Here is a 16,170-nt window from a genome sequence, read left to right on the forward strand (position 1 = left end):
TAGGCCCTCTACAGACAGAAACAGGGGAATGCATAATAAGGGACAAGGAAATGGCTGAGCAATTGAATAAATACTTTGATGCTGTCTTCACAAATGGGACACAAATCGGATCCCAGAAATGTTAGAGAATGAAAGGTTTAGTAAGAGGGAAGAACTGAGGGCGATCAACATTAGTAGAGAAATGGTGCTGGGAAAACTGATGGGATTGAAGGCGGATATGTTCCCAGGGCCTGAGAATCTGCATCCCAGAGTGCTTAATGAGGTGGCTGTGGAAATAGTGGATGCATTGGTGGTCATCTTCCGGGATTCTATTGACTTTGGAAATGTCCCTGCAGATTGGAGGTTAGCTCACGTCACTCAGATATTCAAAAAGGGAGGTAGAAAGCAGGGAATTATAGATCAGTAAGCCTAACATTGGTCATGGGGAAAATGCTAGAATCCATTAACTAGGACTTTAGAGCCAAACATCTAGAAAGCAGTGGCAGGATCAGTCAGAGTCAGCATGGATTTACCTTTGAAGAGGTAACCAGTACTGTCGACAAGGGGGAGCCAGTCGATGTGGTATATTTGGACTTTCAGAAGGCGTTTGACAAAGTCCCGCATAAGAGATTATTGTGCAAAATTAAAGCATATGGAATGGGGGGGAATGTACTGAGGTAGATAGAAAAGTGGTTGGCAGAGAGGAGACAAAGAGTAGGAATTCATGGGTCCTTTTCAGATTGGCAGACAGTGACTAGTTGGGTACCACAGGGATCGGTGCTGGAACCCCAGCTATTACAATACATGTTAATGATTTGGATGAGGGAACAAAATGTAACATCGCAAAGTTTGCCGATGATACCAAATTAGGTGGGAGGGTGAATTGTGACGAGGATGCAGGGATCCTACAGCAATATCTGGACAGGTTGGGCGAATGGGCAAACCAATGGCAGATCCAGTATAATTTGGATATAAGTGAGGTTATTCATTTTGGAAGCAAAAACAGGAAAGCAAATTACTACCTGAATGGTTGTAAATTGGGAGAGGGGAGTGTGCAGCGGGACCTGGATGTCCTTGTGCACTATTCGCTGAAGGTAAGGATGCAGGTGCAGCAGGCGGTAAAGAAGGCTAATGGTATGTTGACCTTCATTGCAAGAGGTTTTGAATATAGAAGCAGGGATGTGTTGCTGCAATTGTACAGGGCCTTGGTGAGGCCACACTTGGAGTATTGTGTGCAGTTTTGTTCTCCTTCTCTGAGGAAGGATGTTCTTGCTCTCGAGGGAGTGCAGCAAAGGTTTACCAGATTGATTCCAGGGATGGCGGGACTGTCATATGAGGAGAGATTGACTAGGTTGGGATTGTTCTCGCTGGAGTTCAGAAGAATGAGAGGGGGTCTCATAGAGACTTATAAAATTCTAACAGGACTAGACAGGGTAGATGCAGGGAAGATGTTACCAATGATACGTGTGTCCAGAACCAGGGGTCACAGCCTGAGGATTCAGGGTAAAGCATTTTGGACAGAGATAGGGACAAATTTCTTCACACAAAGAGTGGTGAGCCTGTGGAATTCATTACCACAGGATGTAGTTGATGCTAAAACTTTGAATATATTCAAGAGGTGGCTGGATATAGCACTTGGGGACCATAAGACATAGGAGCAGAATTAGGCCACTTGGCCCATTGAGTCTAGCCCGCCATTCAATCATGGCTGATATTTTCTCATCCCCATTCTCCTGCCTTCTCCCCAGAACCCCTGATCCCCTTATTAATCAAGAACCTATCTATCTTTGTCTTAAAGACACTCAGTGAATTGGCGTCCACAGCCTTCTGTGGCAAAGAGTTCCACAGATTCACTACCCTCTGGCTGAAGAAATTCCTCCTCCTCTCCGTTTTAAAGGATGGTGTACTCTGGTTCTAGTTTTTCCTCCAAGTGGAAACATCCTCGCCACATCCTCTCTATCCAGGCCTCGCAGTATCTTGTAAGTTTCAATAAGATCCCCTCTAATCCTTCTAAACTCCAATGAGTACAGACCCAGAGTCCTCAAACGCCCCTCATACGACAAGTTCTTTATTCCAGTGATCATTCCTGTGAATCTCTTCTGGAACCTTTCCAAGGCCAATACATCCTTCCTTAGATATGGGGCCCAAATCTGCTCACAATACTCCAAATGGGGTTTGACCAGAGCCTTATACAGCCTCAGAAGTACATCCCTGGTCTTGTCTTCTCGCCCACTTGTGGTAGAATGGGATCAAAGGTTATGTGGAGAAAGCAGGATTAGACTATTGAGTTGGATGATCAGCCATGATCGTGATGAATGGTGGAGCATGCTCGAAGGGCCAAAAGGCCTCCTCCTGGTGCTAACTTCTATGTATCTATGTATATTCTCTCCAGGCTTCTTGCTACAGCACAGAGTCTGGAAATTACCCACCTTTCTGCTTTAACAGCATTTAGCCTGTGTTTTTCCCAATCACGCCTGCTATAGTTGGCAGTTGGCTGGACGCTCTTCCTGCCTGCCTCTCCTTTTTTACAACCTCCTTCATTTTTTCAATTTTTGACATACTCTTACTGAATCAGCTACTTATGGGATAAGGCTCCCCCTCCCAACCCCCCGACACAGCGAACCACACATGGCTTCTGTTTCCTGACCTCAGCTTGTCTGCACAGTTGGGGTGCCTTTGCTGAAGTTACATCATCTCTTGACTGGAAGGCGTCAGACAAAGCATCATCCAGCACTCCACAATGAACCTACCACTGATCAGTTCATCTTTCATGCTGCCGCACTCACAATCCTCTGCAAGTCTACACAAGTAAGTTATGGATCTATCAATACTTTCCCTTTGACATAATGTGGGCAGCACGGTAGCATTGTGGATAGCACAATCGCTTCACAGCTCCAGGGTCCCAGGTTCGATTCCGGCTTGGGTCACTGTCTGTGTGGAGTCTGCACATCCTCCCCGTGTGTGCCTGGGTTTCCTCCGGGTGCTCCGGTTTCCTCCCACAGTCCAAAGATGTGCGGGTTAGGTGGATTGGCGATGATAAATTGCCCTTAGTGTCCAAAATTGCCCTTAGTATTGAGTGGGGTTACTGGGTTATGGGGATAGGGTGGAGGTGTTAACCTTGGATAGGGTGCTCTTTCCAGGAGCCGGTACAGACTTGATGGGCCGAATGGCCTCCTTCTGTACTGTAAATTCTATGAAATAATGGGGTATGTTTGCCAAATTTAGCCTGTTCAACAATGGCATTCTTTCACAGTTTGGAGTATGTATGAAGTGCTTTGATTATTTTATCATACGTAGCTTTTTTCCCAACGATACCCTGTATGATGAGGGTATCATCCTTGCAGTCAGCCATCACATATAAAAGCGTACTGAACTGCTTAATGCTCGCTTTCACAGAGAGGCCTGGTGTGGTGCGATACCTGAGAAATCTGAAACACCATTTCAGTCAGTGTCTGCTTGGCTGAGACCTTCAACCTTCTCAAACCTTTCAGGTAATAGTAGCGACTTCCTGATCTGACTTACATCTTCCACATGACTGTACAAGAGATCAAATCATGTGATGCTGCATCATACCTGCGGTGATGTACACAGTATATCATTAGCATATTAAGCAACTAGAATTAATCCATCCATGAGCCAATATCTGATTCCACACATTACACCACACAAGTAGGTAGTGTTAGTAATGGGGTCAAATGTGACACCAATGTTTTGAACAGACAGGTGTCAGAGTGAGGGGTGGAGTTGGTAGCTGGAGAAATTGAAGAGGATGAAGTGCTATTTTGACTGCATATCAGAGGAAGAGGAGGGGTAAAACAGGAGGAGAAGGAGCAGAACAGAGAGGGGTCCAAACTGCACAAGGGAGGTGGCTGGGCCCCAGGTAGGACTCATGTGTTTTTTGTCAGGATACCGTCAGCATCAGAGATCATCTGATTTGGCCATGTGTCAACTTCTAACCAAGAGGATTGGATGCTCTGGAACTCACTGAGCTCCCTAGGAGAACTACTGCATTGAAGATGCGATTTGGAATAGATTCACTCTTACCAGCAGTGACTGATGCACATTTGTCTCATTATTCCCCTTCAAAGATCATTGCTTCCATTCATGACCTCTTCCCTCTTTCCCAGTCTTTCCAAGAAATAATGGGAGCTCACGCACTTGGCATCATTAGTCAATATTTACAATGTGTTAGGAAAGTAACAGACCCCAGTGCCCCCACCAGTGCTCTTCCCAAGCTGGCAGTCTCTGCTCTTGGCCATTTCTATGCAGCGTTCCCCTTCCGGCCTCGGAGGAAGTGGAGGCAACCTGCTCACTTGTGACTGCTTGCAGCTGAGATGCACAAGTCAGTCTTAGAATCATAGATTCCCTGCAGCCATTTAGCCCATTGACAATGCACCTACACTCTGAAAGAACATTCTACCTGGACTCACTCCCCTGCATCATCCGCTCAACCCCGTAACCTAACCTCCACATATTCGGACACTAAGGGGCAATTTAACATGGCTAATCCACCTAACCTGCAGATTTTTAATGAGTCATCCTCATTGGACAGGTGATCCCTCCATCAGAGTGGCCAAGGACACTAACGGTATTGATGCTCCTTCACAACGGGTGGCACCCTCATCCTCCTCGGTATCTTTGGACAGTGCTCTGTAAGGCTGGAGGGGATTACCAACTGGGACATAACTGGTGCTCACTCAAAATATCTCTTTGTCCACAATGCCACTGACCGGTTCATGAGACAGACCATAACACGTATTCTATGCTTGTTAGTACACTGTTACATAGAACTGTACAGGCCCTTCGGCCCACAATGTTGTGCCAAACTACTCTGAAACTAAGATCAAATCAACCTACTCCCAATCATTCTAGTGCACTCTATATGCCTATCCAATAACCGCTTGAAAGTTCCTAAAGTGTCTGACTCCACTGCCATAGCTGGGGGTGCGTTCCACACCCCAACCACTCTCTGAGTAAAGAACCTACCTCTGACATCACTCCTATATCTTCCACCGTGAACCTTATAGTTGCTGTATATGGCTTTCCATGAGGTTGGCCATGCCCTTAGTGGAGGAGCTCATGCATTCAAAGCCCTAGACCTGGGAGGTACACATGAGTTGGATGGACTCCTCCATTCTCAGCCCATGACCACGTACCGCCTCAGGGAACTCAGACATGTACCAAGCTGAGCATGACCATGTCTTTCCTCCATCCTCCGAGGGGAACTACTCACATTGCCTCAGCCTCTCTCACCTCTTCCTGCTCACTGATGGCCTGTTCATCATCTAATGCCACCTGAGATAAGCATGTTCGGTTCCCTCCAAGGTCTGATCTGGTGGAAGGTGCACTTGAAAGGTGCAATGGTACTGGCTGCCTCAGTTTTTTGTGATGGTCCCCGGTGCCCTGAGAGGACTCGGGCATTGCCCCTTCACATTGAAACTTATGGGAGAAACAAGAAAAGATGATGAAAACTTTCCTTTGAGAGCCAAGTCTTCCTAATGCAGCTGAGTTTTTGGCATGTTGTCAGAAAAGGGGGAGTGCACTCCAGCCCCTTCATTTACAGATTGCAATATATTTTCACCCTCTCCACTAGGAATGTCCCTTCCCAGAATTGGTTAATGCATGGCCACTTTTCAGGGTAATTTTCATGGTTCTCTCCTCCACGGTAGTGACCATGGTGAGTTGCGGCAATCCTCCTCCAATCAGAGCCCTTGCCCGGGCATTGAGCATCCCTTTCTCCTGCAAGAACAGAATGACCTTGGAGAGAGAAAGTCCTGCCCAAAGAGGTGGCAAAGGGATACAAGTAGATTAAGTGAGTGGACAAAAAATTGGCAGAAGCTGTATAAGGTAGGAAATGGGAGGTTAATCACTTTGGTCGGAAAAATAAAAAGCAAAATATTATTTAAATGGAGAGAGATTGCAGAAAGCTGCAATGCAGAGGGATCTGGGTGCCCTCATACATGGAACATAAAAACTTAGCTTGCAAATACGTAAGGTAATTAGAAAGGAAAATGGAATGTTAACCTTTATTGCAATGATGGAGGGGTGGCACAGTGGTTAGCACTGTTGCTTCACAGCGCCAGGGTCCAAGGTTCGATTCCCGGCTTGGGCCACTGTCTGTGCGGAGTCTGCACATTCTCCCTGTGTCTGCGTGGGTTTCCTCCGGGTGCTCTGGTTTCCTCCCACAGTCCAAAGATGTGCAGGTTAGGTGGATTGGCCGTGCTAAATTGCCCTTAATGTCCAAAATGGTTAGGTGGAGTTACAGGGGTAGTGTGGAAGTGTGGGCTTAAGTGGGATGCTCTTTTCAAGGGCCGGTGCAGACGTGATGGACCCAATGGCTCCCTTCCGCACTGTAAATTCTGTGTAAATCCATGTAAATAAATCTATATTACTGCCTCAAAGAAATACAATAAATTAGTGAAACATGATTACCCTTTCAAAAAAGACCATGTTGACTCTGAATGCATGAAGATTTTTTTAACTATCCTGCTATAACTTCCTTAATAACAGATGCTGGCATTTTCTCTACAATAGATGTTAGGCTTGTAGTTTCCTGCTTTCTGTCTCCCACCTTCCTTGAATAGAGCAGTTACATGCACTTAAAAAAATACTTTTGATCATGGGATAAAGGAGTTCTCTTATGAGAAAAGATGAAGCAGGTTGGGTCTAGCTCATTGGAGTTTAGAGAATGAGCGGTACATTTTTTGAAACATAGAAAATCGTGAGGGTGTCTGACAGGGTAGATATTGAGAGGATGTTTTGCCTTGAGGGAGAATCCAGAACTGGCAGCTTGTTTCAGCATAGGCGATTATCCATGAATGGCAAAGTAATTAGAATCATTACAGTGCAGAAGAAGGCTATTCGGCCTAACAAGTCGATACCAACCCTCTGAACGAGCACCCTACCTAGGCCCACTCTCCCGCCCTATCCCCGTAACCTAACTTGAACACCTTGGAACATTAAGGGGCAATTGCAGTATGGCCAATCCACCTAACCTCCACATCTTTGGACTGTGGGAGGAAACTGGAGCACCCAGAGGGGGCTCAAGCAGACATGGGGAGTATGTACAAACTCCACACAGTCACCCAAGGCTGGAAATGAACCCAAGTCCCTGGCCTTGTGAGGCCGCAGTGCTAACCACTGTGCCACCATGCCTCAAAAGTGAGGAGGAATTTCTTCTCTCAGATGTTAGTGGATCTTTGGAATTCTTTACCCAAAGGAGCTGTAGAGGCAAGTTTATTGAATATATTCAAGGCTAAGATAGACAGACTCTTGAACTATAGGTGAGTCAAATGTTGTGGAGAATAGTCAGGAAAGTGGAATTAAGGCCAGAGTTTAGATAATCCATAATCTTATTGAAAGGTAGGCCAGGCTCAAGGGATTGTAAGGAGGTATTCTGCTGTTATTTCTTAAATTCTTATTTCCATATTTTTTACCCCATTTTCCTTCTTTCCCAAGTGACTATTGACTCATTATGCCTCCTTTCAAATATTCTACTCTCCCAAATCCCTACTCCCCCAAATCCCTACTCCTATTCTTTAGCACTCCTTGACCTTCCTATTCACCTGCCGTCCGATGCTAGATTCTCTCTTAGGTAAGACTACAATTTCCCATACCGCCTCTCTTAGCATCCACCAAAGAGTGCATCAAGATATTCAGCTCCTTGGGACAACACTACCTGCTTCATCCTATTCTCTCACTAAACTTCCTGCCTAGCATGTCTGTTGAGGATTAGTCTTGCCAGTCTCTTGCCCATCCAACTCACACTTCCCAGTGCTGACCCTGTGGACCATGCCAGTAGATCAGCTGTCATCAAAACTCTCTGGATGTCCCTCCTAAATGCCTCTTTCCTTGTGAGCAAGGATCTTGCATATATGACCCAGTTGTTAATAATTGCATCAACATGACGGCCTTAAGGCAGATCTGGCTGAGCACCTTCCCCCTAAATGAAGCCTCTATGTCTGGTTGGACTCATCATCTCTTATCTTACCCAGGCCACCTCAGTGCCGGTGTGGCTGTAATCACCAAATAACATCTTGGTCTGTCTTCCTGTGAACATCTTACCTCTCATTCAACATTTTTTCTCCCCACCATTCACAGAAAGTTTCTCATTGAGTTTTCAACTCTGATTTCCTCCTTCCTTCTCCGCATCGAATGGCTTTTTACCCTCAATGATGTGAACCGCCATCTCATTTCATTATATTCTCCCTCCTCTGTGCTCACTACTCCCTAGTCCTCCCATAATCTCGCCCACCAGATAAGCTTCTCAAACTCCCAACCATACCATCTCACATGGCCTAGCTACTTCCATCACATCAATTACAGACAAGGCCATCTCTGATCACTCCTTGTACCATCCACATCTGCTTTCTCCCTCCCAATCCAACTTTCTTCCGAGTCTGCCCTGAAACAAATAGTTTCCCAGTTCACTTCTAATTCCATTTCCAAAATTCCACTTCCTGTCTTAATTCCTCCATTGACTATGACATTTCTGCAGCTACCTTTCCTATCTGCTGAAAAACACCTCACCTCTGGCACCCTAGTCCCCATTAAAACCATGACTCTGTCTCTCACCCTGGTCTTTCCCCTTTAAGTTCAAGGATGCAGAATAGAATTAATTTGGCAAGCCAATTGGTTGAGCCATTCCCCGTCAGGTTTGCCTGGACCACAGATGGCCAGAACCATTCACTGCAGCAGGATGATCCAAAGACAAAAGTGTCCGTTTCCACATGTACACTGGGTTTTTTTTGGAAAATATTTCATTGGATTTTCCTATTTTATATTCAGCAATTCATAAATTACAAATTACAAAACCACGCCAAACAAAGAAGTGAAAAAACCCAACACGTCTATTTATAAGCAAGTGTCTTTCCTGTAGCTGTGGGCGTGACCCGCCTTTAGTTGGCAGACATATTTTATAGTCCCCAATCTGGCCAGAGCACGTATTTACAAGTGTCTATTTACAGTTTGGTTTTTGCCTTAACTTTGTGGGCATGGTTGGCTTTGTGGGTAGCCATCCAGTCAGGTGCAGCCGATTCTTCGTTGCCCAGCGTGTTTGTCGTCGCCTCGAGCTTCCTCTCCAGGATTTTGCTGATTCTGCCGTCCTTTTGGTTCATCAAATTGTTGCCTTGCATGTCCTGTTCACTATGATAGTGTTGGAGGAGGATGGTGGTGTTGGAGGAGGATGGTGGTGTTGGAGGAGGATGGTGGTGTTGGAGGGGGATGGTGGTGTTGGAGGAGGATGGTGGTGTTGGAGGATGGTGGTGTTGGAGGAGGATGGTGATGTTGGAGGAGGATGGTGGTGTTGGAGGATGATGGTGGTGTTGGAGGGGGATGGTGGTGTTGGAGGAGGATGGTGGTGTTGGAGGAGGATGGTGATGTTGGAGGAGGATAGTGCTGTTGGAGGAGGATGGTGATGTTGGAGGAGGATGGTGCTGTTGGAGGAGGATGGTGATGTTGGAGGAGGATGGTGATGTTGGAGGAGGATGGTGGCGTTGGAGGAGGATGGTGATGTTGGAGGAGGAAGGTGGTGTTGGAGGAGGATGGTGGTGTTGGAGGAGGATGGTGATGTTGGAGGAGGATGGTGATGTTGGAGGAGGATGGTGGCGTTGGAGGAGGATGGTGGTATTGGAGGAGGAAGGTGGTGTTGGAGGAGGATGGTGGTGTTGGAGGAGGATGGTGGTGTTGGAGGAGGATGGTGATGTTGGAGGAGGATGGTGGTGATGGAGGATGGTGATGTTGGAGGAGGATGGTGATGATGGAGGAGGATGGTGGTGTTGGAGGATGGTGATGTTGGAGGAGGATGGTGATGTTGGAGGAGGATGGTGATGTTGGAGGAGGATGGTGGCGTTGGAGGAGGATGGTGGTATTGGAGGAGGAAGGTGGTGTTGGAGGAGGATGTTGGTGTTGGAGGAGGATGGTGGTGTTGGAGGAGGATGGTGGTGTTGGAGGAGGATGGTGGTGTTGGAGGAGGATGGTGATGTTGGAGGAGGATGGTGGTGTTGGAGGAGGATGGTGATGTTGGAGGAGGATGGTGGTGTTGGAGGAGGATGGTGGTGTTGGAGGAGGATGGTGGCGTTGGAGGAGGATGGTGGTGTTGGAGGAGGATGGTGATGTTGGAGGAGGATGGTGGTGTTGGAGGAGGATGGTGATGTTGGAGGAGGATGGTGATGTTGCAGGAGGATGGTGGTGTTGGAGGAGGATGGTGGTGTTGGAGGAGGATGGTGATGTTGGAGGAGGATGGTGATGTTGGAGGAGGATGGTGGTGTTGGAGGAGGATGGTGGTGTTGGAGGAGGATGGTGATTTTGGAGGAGGATGGTGGTGTTGGAGGAGGATGGTGGTGTTGGAGGAGATGGTGGTGTTGGAGGAGGATGGTGGCGTTGGAGGGGGATGGTGGTGTTGGAGGAGGATGGTGGTGATGGAGGAGGATGGTGGCGTTGGAGGGGGATGGTGGTGTTGGAGGAGGATGGTGGTGTTGGAGGAGAATGGTGATGTTGGAGGAGGATGGTGGTGTTGGAGGAGGATGGTGGTGTTGGAGGAGAATGGTGATGTTGGAGGAGGATGGTGATGTTGGAGGAGGATGGTGGTGTTGGAGGAGGATGGTGGTGTTCGAGGAGGATGGTGGTGTTGGAGGGGGATGGTGGTGTTGGAGGAGGATGGTGGTGTTGGAGGAGGATGGTGTTGGAGGAGGATGGTGGTGTTGGAGGAGGATGGTGATGTTGGAGGAGGATGGTGGTGTTGGAGGAGGATGGTGGTGTTGGAGGAGGATGGTGGCATTGGAGGAGGATGGTGGTGTTGGAGAAGGATGGTGATGTTGGAGGAGGATGGTGGTGTTGGAGGGGGATGGTGGTGTTGGAGGGGGATGGTGGTGTTGGAGATGATGGTGTTGGAGGGGGATGGTGGTGTTGGAGGAGGATGGCGATGTTGGAGGAGGATGGTGGTGTTGGAGGGGGATGGTGGTGATGGAGGAGGATGGTGGTGTTGGAGGAGGATGGTGGTGTTGGAGGAGGATGGTGGTGTTGGAGGAGGATGGTGGTGTAGGAGGAGGATGGTGGTGTTGGAGGAGGATGGTGGCGTTGGAGGAGGATGGTGGTGTCGGAGGAGGATGGTGGTGTTGGAGGAGGATGGTGATGTTGGAGGAGGATGGTGGTGTCGGAGGAGGATGGTGGTGTTGGAGGAGGATGGTGGTGTTGGAGGTGGATGGTGGTGTTGGAGGTGGATGGTGGTGTCGGAGGAGGATGGTGGTGTTGGAGGTGGATGGTGGTGATGGAGGAGGATGGTGGTGTTGGAGGGGGATGGTGGTGTTGGAGGAGGATGGTGGTGTTGGAGGAGGATGGTGGCGTTGGAGGAGGATGGTGGCGTTGGAGGGGGATGGTGATGTTGGAGGAGGATGGTGGTGTTGGAGGGGGATGGTGGTGTTGGAGGAGGATGGTGGTGTTGGAGGAGGATGGTGGCGTTGGAGGGGGATGGTGGCGTTGGAGGAGGATGGTGATGTTGGAGGAGGATGGTGGTGTTGGAGGAGGATGCTGGCGTTGGAGGAGGATGGTGGTGTTGGAGGAGGATGGTGGCGTTGGAGGAGGATGGTGGCGTTGGAGGAGGATGGTGGCGTTGGAGGAGGATGGTGATGTTGGAGGAGGATGGTGGTGTTGGAGGAGGATGGTGGTGTTGGAGGAGGATGGTGGTGTTGGAGGGGGATGGTGGTGATGGAGGAGGATGGTGATGTTGGAGGAGGATGGTGATGTTGGAGGAAGATGGTGTCGTTGGAGGAGGATGGTGGTGTCGGAGGAGGATGGTGGTGTTGGAGGAGGATGGTGGCGTTGGAGGAGGATGGTGGTGTTGGAGGAGGATGGTGATGTTGGAGGGGGATGGTGATGTTGGAGGAGGATGGTGGTGTTGGAGGAGGATGGTGGTGTTGGAGGAGGATGGTGGTGTTGGAGGAGGATGGTGGTGTTGGAGGAGGATGGTGGTGTCGGAGGAGGATGGTGGTGTTGGAGGAGGATGGTGATGTTGGAGGAGGATGGTGGTGTTGGAGGAGGATGGTGATGTTGGAGGAGGATGGTGGTGTTGGAGGAGGATGGTGGCGTTGGAGGAGGATGGTGATGTTGGAGGAGGATGGTGGTGTTGGAGGAGGATGGTGGTGTTGGAGGAGGATGGTGGTGTTGGAGGAGGATGGTGGTGTTGGAGGAGGATGGTGATGTTGGAGGAGGATGGTGGTGTTGGAGGAGGATGGTGATGTTGGAGGAGGATGGTGGTGTTGGAGGAGGATGGTGGTGTTGGAGGAGGATGGTGATGTTGGAGGAGGATGGGGCGAGGAGGTGGTTTCGGGTTTAGTGGCCTATTTTTGGGCGAATGGGTTAAAAGTGCCTAATTTCAAGTTTCCAGGAGGCGAGCCAGCTTTCACGTGTTCGCTCAGCCTATCCCTGTCACCGGAACCACATGTGGACTGGGGACACCCAGCCCGACCTCACCAGGACCATTCTCAACTCCTCCACTATCTTGACATTTTCACTCTGCTTGTGCGACAGCCATTACTGATCGAGCAGAAAACTCCTCCAATTAAATATCGGGGAGACCAAAGCCATTGGGCTGGATTCTCCGTTTCAGCGGCTAAGTGCGGACACCAACGGAGCGTCTGTGGTCTTTTACAACTGAAAAATCGGAGTCCAACCGTCACTGATTCCAGCACTGGTGAGGGGGTTGCACCGGCTGAAACACCCGCCTCCCATGCCTGAAAAATGCTGGAGAATGGCCAGGACCCTGGCTACGCATGCTCTTGACTGACGGCCTGCAGTTCTCGCACCGTACAACACGGCGCCAGTTGTGCGTGGAGCCAACCCGCCATCAGCGACCTCGCAGCCCACCCGCTGGACACCCCCTGCACCAATCCCCCCAGCTCTCGCAGAAGCCCCCCCCCCCCACCGGCCAACAGCATGGATGCCAGCCAAATGTGGCGGCGCTGGACAAAGTCCACAGCCAGCACGCCGGGTCCACCAACACTGGGACCGCGCGTGTCCTACGCCATCGGGAACTCGGCCCATTAGGGGCGGAGCATTACGGGTGGGTCGGCCGATCAGGCGACAACGGCATTGCCACTGCGCACGGTGTACATCACAGTGATGTCATTTCGGAGGGGGTGGAGCATGGCAGAACGGCGTCGGCCCTGATTTCAACGTCAAAGCCAATCGCTGAACACGATTTTGGCATCCAGCTCCGGGGAATCCGGCTCATTGTCTTTGTTCCTTGTTATAAACTCTGTCCCTTAGAGAGGGCTTCCAAACACATATCCACGTCGCCACGAACACAAACAATTTCCACTTCCGTAGCACTGTCCGATTCTACACCTTCCTCAGGTCATCTGCAGCTGTTGTCCTTATCCATGCACTTGTTACCTCTTGGCTTGACTGCTCCAACTCATGTGAATGGATTAAAAAATAAAACTTGAAAATGACTGGTAACTGGTCTGAACTGGAATTCTATTTTAAGGCATACTAGACCAGTTCGGACCAGTGCCATTTATTTCTCAAATGTTACTGTTTTTTCCTTGGTCAGTGTCCCACATCCTGCCCTCCATAAAATCGAGGTCATCAAAACTCCTGCTGTCAGCGTGGTGGCGCAGTGGGTTAGCACTGCAGCCTCACGGCGCCGAGGTCCCAGGTTCAATCCTAGCTCTGGGTCACTGTCCGTGTGGAGTTTACACATTTTCCCCGTGTTTGGGTGGGTTTTGCCCCACAACCCAAAGATGTGCGGGTTAGGTGGATTGGCCACGCTAAATTGCCCATTAATTGGAAAAAATGAATTGGGTACTCTAAATTTATTTTTAAAAAACTCTTGCTGCCTGTGTCCCAATGCACAGCAAGTCACATTCGCCTATCAATTATCTGTCAGTTTACAGGAGACAGTTCTGTAAACAGTTAAATAAGTGAGGATGAAAAATATAAAATGCGGTGGACATAAGTGACCCATTTACTCAGAAGTCAAAATCTTTCGAGGGCGTTCCTTATTTTCCAAAAGATAGCATTAATAATAATAAAGGGCTTACCAGTTAACCCCATAAATGCTGTAATGTGGGCGGCTCCCATGATATGATCTGTAATACAGTTTTGAATCATCTATTATTTGGGGCAGTATGAGTAAAAAAATGTTGAATATTTCCCTCAGATCCCAGTGATTGGGAGAATACCTGATGCCACCACCAGATGGAGCTCATGCAAACAAGACCATCAGACTGGTAGAGATCAGGGCTTATGGTCCACCTGATTGGTCCAGACACGTCACATCAGAGGATCAGGAGGATCCAGCTGTTTATTCCATGTTATTCCAATCCACCCTCTGAAAAGAAATTGTCGTCAGTCTCAAAGTTTTGTTTCGCTTGTTAAAGTTATGCTCCTTAGTTCCACACTTGTGATTTAGCTTCCAACGGTGATCTGAATTCTGCTTTTCCACATGACCTCCTCTACTATGTATGCCAGTAAGGTTACCCAATGTTCAAGGCTGAGCAGTCCAAGTTGTTAAAAATCTTTCCTTATAATTTACTTTTTCTTCTGCTCTGAGGCTTTCCCTGCACCACCATTAGAGTGTCAGTGCCCTATTCGTGCCTCAGTGGCCACAGCTAGCCATAGCACAGTCTGACCTCTGACCCTACATGTCAACTTGACATCTGCTGAAGTGAACTGTATCGTTTCAATCCTATGGTTAAGCATCCATTTGCTACCCTGATTGTTTTTTCTACCCATTGTGTCGCTTCTTCCAAAAATAAAATCAAGCCGTTAGCATGGCAAGATTTCCTAAAGACGCACTGGTCATGATCAGTAAAGTTTATTACTTTGCAAATAAGAGACATGTCTTCTGTGAGTCATTGATTGTTCTAACTGCAGGACCCAAGATAAAAGAAAACATACATGAGCCAGAACATTTTAAATAGTAATGCAGAAGAAATCCTCTCATTCCAGCTCCAATAGGTTCTGTACCTGATATTTAAAAAATGGAACAATTTCTTCCTGAACGACAGATTGAAGTGACGGCTCTGTGTTCCTTCTGATCACATAAATACTCCATTTTACAATGGGCTTTTCAGCTGAGTGATAATTGAATATAAAGTTCAGAAGGAGGGAAAAGGGAACTTTGAAGTGAGCAATGTTACTACAATACGGTGGCATAGTGCTTAGCATTGCTGCCTCACAGCTCCAGGGACCCGGGTTCAATTCCAGCCTTGGGTGTCTGTGTGGAGTCTGCACGTCCTCCCCGTGTGTGCGTGGGTTTCCTCCGGGTGCTCCGGTTTCCTCCCACAGGCCAAAGATGTGCAGGTTAGGTGGATTGGCCATGCTAAATTGCCCCATAGTGTCCAAAGGTTAGGTGGGGTCACTGGGTTATGGGGATAAGGAAGAGGCATGGGCTTAAGTAGGCTGCTCTTTTTGAGGGCTGGTGCAGACTCGATGGGCTGACTGGCCTCCTTCTGCACTGTAAATTCTATAATTCTATGAATTCATCTCGCAACCGTGGAAAACGCAGAGATCCTCAATGCCATGAGCTCCTCTTGGCAGATCTGAAGTGTTGTAACCTACAAGGCCAAGGACCCAGGCACTGGAAAATGGGGCTGCGAAGCCATGTTCTTTTTTCTATATCTTTGTCCAACACGGAGATGATCGGCTCAACATCTCTTCTGGCAACCAGAACCTTTCTATGGTTCTGTAGTACTTTGCCAGCTTGGAAACCTTCTGGTCCTGGACACCCAAGTTATCTACTGATAGTGTAATATTGCATGCAAATAAGATCTTTAGAACTCACAGCACTCAGTACACAGTGTGGTCTAAAGTAAAGCATTGTAAGATTGGCTTGGTGGAGGTGTAGAGTTATTGAGACAGGAGTCATTCATTGTCTCGTAGTAACTGATTAACTGGACAAAAGTTATTATGACATGACAGAATTTCACCTTCACATTGAGGATGAGAAATCTGGTCCTGAAACTAGTGTATTTAAATTAAATAAAGGCAATTAAAAGAGTATGAAGACAGAGGGTCAGATTTACTGCAGTCCACTGTGGCAGGAGAGATGGCAACCGGGCCCATTTAATCAATAGAGAGGCAACTAGCACAGCAAAGCTACCACGATGAAGTCAGAAGGTAGAAGTGGCTTACGTGGGAAAACCAGCCACCAGCGGCAGAATGTCAAGTAAGCTCATTTATGAGTCAATT

This window comes from Scyliorhinus canicula, chromosome 20 (genome assembly GCF_902713615.1).
Source record: "Scyliorhinus canicula chromosome 20, sScyCan1.1, whole genome shotgun sequence".
Lineage (NCBI taxonomy): Eukaryota > Metazoa > Chordata > Chondrichthyes > Carcharhiniformes > Scyliorhinidae > Scyliorhinus > Scyliorhinus canicula.